Source organism: Eleutherodactylus coqui, chromosome 7 (genome assembly GCF_035609145.1).
Source record: "Eleutherodactylus coqui strain aEleCoq1 chromosome 7, aEleCoq1.hap1, whole genome shotgun sequence".
Classification (NCBI taxonomy): domain Eukaryota; kingdom Metazoa; phylum Chordata; class Amphibia; order Anura; family Eleutherodactylidae; genus Eleutherodactylus; species Eleutherodactylus coqui.
In genome coordinates this window covers 185,349,829-185,360,670 of record NC_089843.1, presented here as the reverse complement: position 1 = coordinate 185,360,670, position 10,842 = coordinate 185,349,829, and positions in this window count along the sequence as shown.

The window sequence follows — 10,842 nt, the reverse complement described above, 5'->3', positions numbered from 1 at the left end:
CAAGGTGTCTGCATGCCCCAGTTAGACCGGGCTTTTTAATTCATAGACACAGGCAGGTACAACTCCCTATTGTGAAGTCCCTGTCGACCCACAGCATGGGTGGGTGCCAGGAAGCCACCGGCGGTACATAGAAATATCCCATTGCATTGCCCAACACAGCTGAGGTAGTAATGTCGTGCGTAATACAGGTGGGCTTCGGCCCACACTGCATGCCCCAGTCTGACCGGGGTTCTTTACAAGTGGACACATGTAGGTTACACTCCGTGTGCACCTACAGCATGGGTGGCTCCCTGGAACCCACCGGCGGTACATAAAAATATCCCATTGCATTGCCCAACACAGCTGAGGCAGTAATGTCGTGCTTAATGCAGGTGGGCTTCGGCCCACACTGCATGCCCCAGTCAGACTGGGGTTCTTTACAAGTGGACACATGTAGGTTAAACTCCCTGTGGACCCACTGCCTGGGTGGGTGCCAGGAAGCCACCGGCGGTACATAGAAATATCCCATTGCATTGCCCAACACAGCTGAGGTAGTAATGTCGTGCGTAATACAGGTGGGCTTCGGCCCACACTGCATGCCCCAGTCAGACTGGGGTTCTTTAGAAGTGTACAGATGTATTAAAAACTCCGTGTGCACCTACAGCATGGGTGGCTCCCTGGAACCCACCGGCGGTACATAAAAATATCCCATTGCATTGCCCAACACAGCTGAGGTAGTAATGTCGTGCGTAATACAGGTGGGCTTCGGCCCACACTGCATGCCCCAGTCTGACCGGGGTTCTTTACAAGTGGACACATGTAGATTACACTCCGTGTGCACCTACAGCATGGGTGGCTCCCTGGAACCCACTGGCGGTACATAAAAATATCCCATTGCATTGCCCAACACAGCTGAGGTAGTAATGTCGTGCTTAATGCAGGTGGGCTTCGGCCCACACTGCATGCCCCAGTCAGACTGGGGTTCTTTAGAAGTGGACACATGTAGGTTAAACTCCCTGTGGACCCACTGCCTGGGTGGGTGCCAGGAAGCCACCGGCGGTACATAGAAATATCCCATTGCATTGCCCAACACAGCTGAGGTAGTAATGTCGTGCGTAATACAGGTGGGCTTCGGCCCACACTGCATGCCCCAGTCAGACTGGGGTTCTTTAGAAGTGTACAGATGTATTAAAAACTCCGTGTGCACCTACAGCATGGGTGGCTCCCTGGAACCCACCGGCGGTACATAAAAATATCCCATTGCATTGCCCAACACAGCTGAGGTAACGTCAGCTGTAATGCAGGTGGGCTAAAAATTAATTTGATTACACTGTAGGCGAGGGCCCACAAAAATTGCTGTATCAACAGTACTAATGTACATCCCAAAAATTGGCCATGGCCAGCCAAGAGGGCAGGTGAAACCCATTAATCGCTTTGGTTAATGTGGCTTAAGTGGTAACTAGGCCTGGAGGCAGCCCAGTGTAACGAAAAATTGGTTCAAGTTAAAGTTCCAACGCTTTTAAGCGCATTGAAACTTATAAAAATTGTTCAGAAAAATTATTTGAGTGAGCCTTGTGGCCCTAAGAAAAATTGCCCGTTCAGCGTGATTACGTGAGGTTTCAGGAGGAGGAGCAGGAGGAGGAGGAGGAGGAGGAATATTAGACACAGATTGATGAAGCAGAAATGTCCCCGTTTTGGATGGTGAGAGAGAACGTAGCTTCCATCCGCGGGTGCAGCCTACGTATTGCTTACGTATCGCTGCTGTCCGCTGGTGGAGAACAGAAGTCTGGGGAAATCCAGCCTTTGTTCATCTTGATGAGTGTTAGCCTGTCGGCACTGTCGGTTGACAAGCGGCTACGCTTATCTGTGATGATTCCCCCAGCCGCACTAAACACCCTCTCCGACAAGACGCTAGCCGCAGGACAAGCAAGCACCTCCAGGGCATACAGCGCTAGTTCAGGCCACGTGTTCAGCTTCGACACCCAGTAGTTGTAGGGGGCAGAGGCGTCACCAAGGATGGTCGTGCGATCCGCTACGTACTCCCTCACCATCCTTTTACAGTGCTCCCGCCGACTCAGCCGTGACTGGGGAGCGGTGACACAGTCTTGGTGGGGAGCCATAAAGCTGGCCAGGCCCTTAAAGACTGTTGCACTGCCTGGGATGTACATGCTGCTCGATCTACGCACATCCCCTGCTACCTTGCCCTCGGTACTGCGCCTTCTGCCACTAGCGCTGTCGGCTGGGAATTTTACCATCAGCTTGTCCGCAAGGGTCCTGTGGTATAGCAACACTCTCGAACCCCTTTCCTCTTCGGGAATCAGAGTGGGCAGGTTCTCCTTATACCGTGGATCGAGCAGTGTGTACACCCAGTAATCCGTCGTGGCCAGAATGCCACGTGCAACGTGCAACGCGAGGGTCACGAGAAAGGCATCCTAACATGAAGTCAGCCATGTGTGCCAGGGTACCTGTACGCAACACATGGCTGTCTTCACTAGGAAGATCACTTTCAGGATCCTCCTCCTCCTCCTCCTCCTCCTCAGGCCATACACGCTGAAAGGATGACAGGCAATCAGCCGGTGTACCGTCAGCAGCGGCCCAAGCTGTCTCTTCCCCCTCCTCCTCATCCTCCTCATGCTCCTCCTCCTCCTCCTGTACGCGCTGAGAAATAGACAGGAGGGTGCCCTGACTATCCAGCGGCATACTGTCTTCCCCCGCCCCCGTTTTCGAGCGCAAAGCAGCTGCCTTTATGGTTTGCAGGGAATTTCTCAAGATGCATAGCAGAGGAATGGTGACGCTAATGATTGTAGCATCGCCGCTCACCACCTGGGTAGACTCCTCAAAATTACCAAGGACATGGCAGATGTCTGCCAACCAGGCCCACTCTTCTGAAAGGAATTGAGGAGGCTGACTCCCACTGCGCCGCCCATGTTGGAGTTGGTATTCGACTATAGCTCTACGTTGTTCATAGAGCCTGGCCAACATGTGGAGCGTAGAGTTCCACTGTGTGGGCACGTCGCACAGCAGTCGGTGCACTGGCAGCTTAAAGTGATGTTGCAGGGTGGCAGCGTCCGTGTGGGACTTGCGAAAATGTGCGCAGAGCCGGCGCGCCTTTACGAGCAGGTCTGACAAGCGTGGGTAGCTTTTCAGAAAGCGCTGAACCACCAAATTAAAGACGTGGCCAGGCATGGCACGTGCGTGAGGCTGCCGAGCTGCAGAGCCGCCACCAGGTTACGGCCGTTGTCACACACGACCATGCCCGGTTGGAGGCTCAGCGGCGCAAGCCAGCGGTCGGTCTGCTGTGTCAGACTCTGCAGCAGTTCGTGGGCCGTGTGCCTCTTATCGCCTAAGCTGAGTAGTTTCAGCACGGCCTGCTGACGCTTGCCCACCGCTGTGCTGCCACACCGCGCGACACCGACTGCTGGCGACATGCTGCTGCTAACACATCTTGATTGCGAGACAGAGGAGGAGGAGGAGGAGGAGGAGGGTGCTTTAGTGGAGGAAGCATACACCTCCGCAGATACCACCACCGAGCTGGGGCCCGCAATTCTGGGGGTGGGTAGGACATGAGCGGTCCCAGGCTCTGACTCTGTCCCAGCCTCCACTAAATTCACCCAATGTGCCGTCAGGGAGATGTAGTGGCCCTGCCCGCCTGTGCTTGTCCACGTGTCCGTAGTTAAGTGGACCGTGGCAGTAACCGCGTTGGTGAGGGCGCGTACAATGTTGCGGGAGACGTGGTCGTGCAGGGCTGGGACGGCACATCGGGAAAAGTAGTGGCGACTGGGAACTGAGTAGCGTGGGGCCGCCGCCTCCATGATACTTTTGAAGGACTCCGTTTCCACAACCCTATACGGCAGCATCTCAAGGCTGATGAATTTTGCTATGCGGACGGTTAACGTTTGAGCGTGCGGGTGCGTGGCGGCCTACTTGCGCTTGCGCTCCAACAGTTGCGCAAGCGACGGCTGGACGGTGCGCTGAACTACACTGCTGGATGGGGCCGAGGACAGCGGAGGTGAGGGTGTGGGTGCAGGCCAGGAGACGGTAGTGCCTGTGTCCTGAGAGGGGGGTTGCATCTCAGTGGCAGGTTGGGGCACAGGGGGAGAGGCAGGGGTGCAAACCGGAGGCGCTGAACGGCCTTCGTCCCACCTTGCGGGGTGCTTGGCCATCATATGTCTGCGCATGGTGGTGGTGGTGAGGCTGTTGGTGTTGGCTCCCCGGCTGAGCTTTGCGCGACAAAGGTTGCACACCACTGTTCGTCGGTCGTCAGGCGTCTCTGTGAAAAACTGTCAGACCTTAGAGCACCTCGGCCTCTGCAGGGTGGCATGGCGCGAGGGGGCGCTTTGGGAAACACTTGGTGGATTATTCGGTCTGGCCCTGCCTCTACCCCTGGCCACCGCACTGCCTCTTGCAACCTGCCCTGCTGATGCCCTTGACTCCCCCTCTGAAGACCTGTCCTCCTGAGTAAGCGTTGCACACCAGGTGGGGTCAGTCACCTCATCGTCCTGCTGCTCTTCCTCCGAATCCTCTGTGCGCTGCTCCCTTGGACTTACTGCCCTTACTACTACCTCACTGCAAGACAACTGTGTCTGATCGTCATCGTCCTCCTCACCCACAGAAAGTTGTTGAGACAGTTGGCGGAAGTCCCCAGCCTCTTCCCCCGGACCCCGGGAACTTTCGAATGGTTGGGCATCAGTGACGATAAACTCCTCTGGTGGGAGAGGAACCGCTGCTGCCCAATCTAAGCAGGGGCCCGAGAACAGTTCCTGGGAGTGTTCCCGCTCCTGAGCAGGTGTCATTGTAGTGGAGTGAGGAGGCTGGGAGGAAGGAGGAGCAGCAGTCAGAGGATTCGGATTTGCAGCAGTGGACGGCGCAGAACTGCGGGTAGACGATAGGTTGCTCGAAGCACTTTCTGCCATCCAGGACAGGACCTGCTCACACTGCTCATTTTCTAATAACCGTCTCCCGCGTGGACCCATTAATTGGGCGATGAATGTGGGGACACCAGAAACGTGCCTCTCTCCTAATCGCGCAGCAGTCGGCTGCGACACACCTGGATCAGGAGCTCGGCCTGTGCCCACACCCTGACTTGGCCCTCCGCGTCCTCGGCCGCGTCCACGTCCTCTAGGCCTACCCCTACCCCTCAGCATGCTGTATTACCAGTGATTTGATTTCACAGGCAGCTAATAAATTGGCGCAAGACTGCAGGCCAAATATAATTTTTTCCCTTTTTTGAAAACGAAAGGCCCCACTGCCTCTAGTGAATGTATAATCTAAGTTTAATAACTGTGCTGTTTTCCTGCTAATGTGTCACAGAACATGAGGGTAGCAGAGTTATTAACTGTGGCAGAGCAGGTATTTTTTTTCCCAATTAAGGAAAGCAAATGGCGAAGCCAGGAGTAAAACGTAGCTTAGTGCGTCTGATTTTTACAGGTTGCACACGCAGCCGACACGTGTCCACCGCCCTTAGGACGGACAGAGGCAGGACAAATAGAATTATTTTCCGTTTTTTTGCACCAAAAGGCAGCACTGCGTATATTCTATGAACATGAGAAGTTTAATAACTGTGCTGTTTTCCTGCTAATGTGTCACAGAACGTGAGGGTAGCAGAGTTATTAACTGTGGCAGAGCAGGTATTTTTTTTCCCAATTAAGGAAAGCAAATGGCGAAGCCAGGAGTAAAACGTAGCTGGGTGCGTCTGATTTTTACAGGTTGCACACGCAGCCGACACGTGTCCACCGCCCTTAGGACGGACAGAGGCAGGACAAATAGAGTTATTTTCCGTTTTTTTGCACCAAAAGGCAGCACTGCGTATATTTTATGAACATGAGAAGTTTAATAACTGTGCTGTTTTCCTGCTAATGTGTCACAGAACGTGAGGGTAGCAGAGTTATTAACTGTGGCAGAGCAGGTATTTTTTTTCCCAATTAAGGAAAGCAAATGGCGAAGCCATGAGAAAAACGTAGCTGGGTGCGTCTGATTTTTACAGGTTGCACACGCAGCCGACACGTGTCCACCGCCCTTAGGACGGACAGAGGCAGGACAAATAGAATTATTTTCCGTTTTTTTGCACCAAAAGGCAGCACTGCGTATATTCTATGAACATGAGAAGTTTAATAACTGTGCTGTTTTCCTGCTAATCTGTCACAGAACGTGAGGGTAGCAGAGTTATTAACTGTGGCAGAGCAGGTATTTTTTTTCCCAATTAAGGAAAGCAAATGGCGAAGCCAGGAGTAACACGTAGCTGGGTGCGTCTGATTTTTACAGGTTGCACACGCAGCCGACACGTGTCCACCGCCCTTAGGACGGACAGAGGCAGGACAAATAGAATTATTTTCCGTTTTTTTGCACCAAAAGGCAGCACTGCGTATATTTTATGAACATGAGAAGTTTAATAACTGTGCTGTTTTCCTGCTAATGTGTCACAGAACGTGAGGGTAGCAGAGTTATTAACTGTGGCAGAGCAGGTATTTTTTTTCCCAATTAAGGAAAGCAAATGGCGAAGCCAGGAGTAAAACGTAGCTGGGTGCGTCTGATTTTTACAGGTTGCACACGCAGCCGACACGTGTCCACCGCCCTTAGGACGGACAGAGGCAGGACAAATAGAATTATTTTCCGTTTTTTTGCACCAAAAGGCAGCACTGCGTATATTCTATGAACATGAGAAGTTTAATAACTGTGCTGTTTTCCTGCTAATGTGTCACAGAACGTGAGGGTAGCAGAGTTATTAACTGTGGCAGAGCAGGTATTTTTTTTCCCAATTAAGGAAAGCAAATGGCGAAGCCAGGAGTAAAACGTAGCTGGGTGCGTCTGATTTTTACAGGTTGCACACGCAGCCGACACGTGTCCACCGCCCTTAGGACGGACAGAGGCAGGACAAATAGAATTATTTTCACTTGTTTTACAAGCAAAAGGCAGCACTGCGTATATTCAATGAATAATAACTGTGTTGTGGCCCTGCCTATACAATTCTTTCCCTGCAGTATCAATGGAGGGTGCAATGCTCTGCAGAGGCGATTTTGAGACGCAAAAAAAAAATGCAGCACAGCTAACAGCAGCCTGGACAGTACTGCACACGGTTAAATATGGCCCTAGAAAGGACCGTTGAGGTTCTTGAAGGCTACACTCACTCCTAACACTCTCCCTGCCTATGCAGCACTTCTGTCCCTAATGCCAGGTGCAACGCTCTGCAGAGCCGATTTTGAGAAAAAAAAAAATTGCCACTGCTAACAGCAGCCAACACACAGCTATCAGTGGCCCTAATAAGGACCTTTGGGGGGTCTTGAAGCCTACACTAACTACCAATTCTTTCCCTACAGCAGCTCCGGTACAAACAGCACTGTCCCTCATCTAACTCACACGGCATCTGAGGCGAACCGCGGGAGGGGCCGACTTTTATGTTCGGGTGACACCTGATCTTCCCAGCCACTCACAGCAGGGGGGTGGTATAGGGCTTGAATGTCACAGGGGGAAGTTGTAATGCCTTCCCTGTCTTTCAATTGGCCAGAAAAGCGCGCTAACGTCTCAGGGAAGGAAGTGAAAGTAACCAGAACACCGCATGGTGTTCGTTACGAATAACGAACATCCCGAACACCCTAATATTCGCACGAATATCAAGCTCGGAAGAACACGTTCGCTCATCTCTAGTGAGGATTACATACTTAAGGAAGTGACAAGGAGTGGGACTGAAACATTAACAAAACCCTGTGCCTTAGTGCTCATACACATTTAATATCTGAATAAAACTGCACAGCTGTTGTTTATACTATCCGCATAAAAATACGAGGTTCTTACCAATAGTCACTGTCAGAGCTGTTCTGGACTCTGCTAAGACCCTGCAGCAATGACATACCAAGAGTCTCCTGCAATCACATGATCATCAGGTCACATGCAGGAAATGGCAGTGCCACTTCCTGCATTCTGTACATAGCACTTATTGAGCGCTATGTAGCTTGTAAAAGAGAAGGTTAAAACCACTTCTGTCTTCTCCTTTGGGTCCTTGGCTACATAGCAGGAAAAGGACCATTAATCCCGTGCTGTATTTTTACTATGGCGCAGGATTAAATTCCATCACTAAATCACTAAACGCCATATATTTATGGCACTTGGTCTTTATTGGGTTAAAGCTAGGAACCCATTCAATAAGGTTCGCCAGGCTGTGACTACAGAAAAATATGGTTTGATGCTTGTTATGTGCAAAGACCTTTATATGTATTGATTTAGTTGATGGCTGGTTGTGTATGGTCACCCTGTCATTGAAATTCCCTACTTTTCCTTTTGCCCAGGTCCATCCTTTGTCTAAAATTGGCCCCGACGCTAGGTCTGGTAAGAGGAGGTCCAACACAGAATAAGTCCTGATCACACGGCCATATCATTTAACAGCAACCACCACTAGGGAGAGCTAACTGTACAAAGATTTGGACATCTTTCTTTTATCCTATGGATCTCTTCACACCGTGATGCTAGTGCTGTCATGTTTGCATTTGTTTCGGTTTCTATGCTACAGTCACTGCATGAAACTGAAACTGCACCCCCACATGGTGCCAATGGGCAAAAGATTTTACTCATAAGAGAGCAGGATTTCAAGCTGAATCCCATTGGCATTGGCCACCGTGGGAAGATGGGCTTTCGGCTGTATGTAGGTATCGCAGTGTGGTGACCAAGCCTTATACAACACATACATACTGTATAAGCCAGTGCTTCTCAACTCCAGTCCTCAGGGACCGCCAACAGGTCATGTTTTCTGTATGTCCTCAGTATTGCACAGCTGATGTAATTATTGTCAATGCCTCAGACATTGCCACAGGTGTTCTTACTAGAGGATATCCTAAAAACATGACCTGTTGGGGTGCCTTGAAGTTGGGAAAAACTGGTACAAGCAGTAATTTCCCAACACAGTAGTTTGGCATGCTAGCTGGACAGAAGAACAGACAGCAGTCCTACACCAGTCAGTTGTAAATATTAGAGCAATAAACCTGTTTTCACATCTGCAGTGGGGGTTCTGTTTTCCTACTCCCTTTGGGGGGCAGGAAAGGGAATCCCCTGGTTGAATAGCCGTCTTATGATGGAACCGAACAGCACCAAATGGACCTCATTGAGTATAATAGGGTCAGTTTGGTTTCTGCTCAGCTGCCCGGCATTTTACCGGAAGAAAGAGTGCTGCATGCAACACTATTTCTTCCAGTATTTTGTACCAGATCTGTAAATCTGAATCTGGCCTAACAGTGGTCATAAAAGAACAGACAGAATATTCTTTGTATAATTTTATTTTAGTATGCAATACAACAAAATATTCATTACTCCTACAGTATCAATTAATAAATACTGTACATTAGAAAACAATTATAACATATACAGCAGTGTTAATGTCTGGTATCAAAGGTACAATTCTATTATTCGGTCATATTCTTGTTTGTTAATACAAACATGTTTTAGCTACAATTGAAATAGGAAATGAAAAGAGCAACAATTAGTGCACCCTAAATATATGGCTTGTATGGACAGGAATAAAAGCCTCACTGCTACGTTATAATGCTTTATATCACAAAGGAAATCTGGCGTAAAATCCGTTCGCATTAGTGTTATTAACCTTGTGTCAGGGATTTCCGGTATTTTTGCTGATAAAGATAGTGTAATCAATTGTACTTTTTTACAATCAAAATTACCGCAACCTCAAAAGAAACCTGAAGGATCCTATTATTACTGAGATTCAGCCAAAATTCTATGTGAAAAAAGTCTCAAACCACCAATAGATCAAACAGTACATAACAATATAATAAAATCCTGTCAAATTGCCAGACAGTATTGAAATATTCCTAAATTACAGATATATAATCATCTGAAAAAGTAGAAATAAATAAGTAAGAGATTTCCAATGCGTCTACAGATTGTACTGTAAAATACCAAATCTGTTCACCTGAAATTAAAGTGCAGAACATGTATAGTAATAAAAGAGGTTTCCATAATTACCACATGTGGGCTCCTGAAATATGGAATCAGTGATCTATGATCAAGTATTATGCATGGATGAAGGCCACCAATCAAAGGGAACCTGTCAGCAGGTATGAGCAGCATAAACTTAAGGCCCATTTACACGCAAAGATAAATGTTCAAAAGATAGGGAGATTGACAGTTTTAGCGATCATTTTGCATAAGCTGCTAATGGACACTAATGCCCATTAGCAGCTTATTACCTTCAGTTAAATGTAAATGAGCTTCCGTGTGCTGTATGCAGAGAACGGCTGGTGGTCTGTTCTCTGCATTCAGCTGCATTGTTCTGCCACGGGGCTTTCAGCTAAATACAATGTAATCAGCTGCTCCCGTGGAGAGTCACAAAGTGCAATCCTTGTTATCTACTCTCCAGCTAAACGATGGTTTTTATGCTCACCAAAAAATCATTGTTTGAGCGAATTTTGAGCGATAATCAATGCGTGTAAATGGGCGTTAAGTTATGATTCTCATACAGCAGGTTTCCTAGATTCCAGGCAGGTATTTCTTATGCTTTCGCAGCTTCCCGATCCAGTGGTCTCCCCCAAAAGTAAGCGTAGACCGTGCTCCCACTGTGCTGTATTTTGATGTGACATTTCTGCACCAGAAATCTGATTCAGATCTAAATGAGGCCTTTCTTGTTTGACATTTCCCATCACAAATTCAAAGACAATGGGGGAATTTATTAACACTGCCGTTTCATCGGCTGGTCTTAATATTATTTCCACTGACGCAGGATGCACCTACTAAATGAAACTCCATTATTGTGGAGTAAAATGAACAAAACAGGGGCAAATACCTTGATGAACGTGGGCCATTTTCTTTCTTTTGGCGTATAGAGATCCTAGATATAAATATTTTAGGGGCCATGACATTTATTGT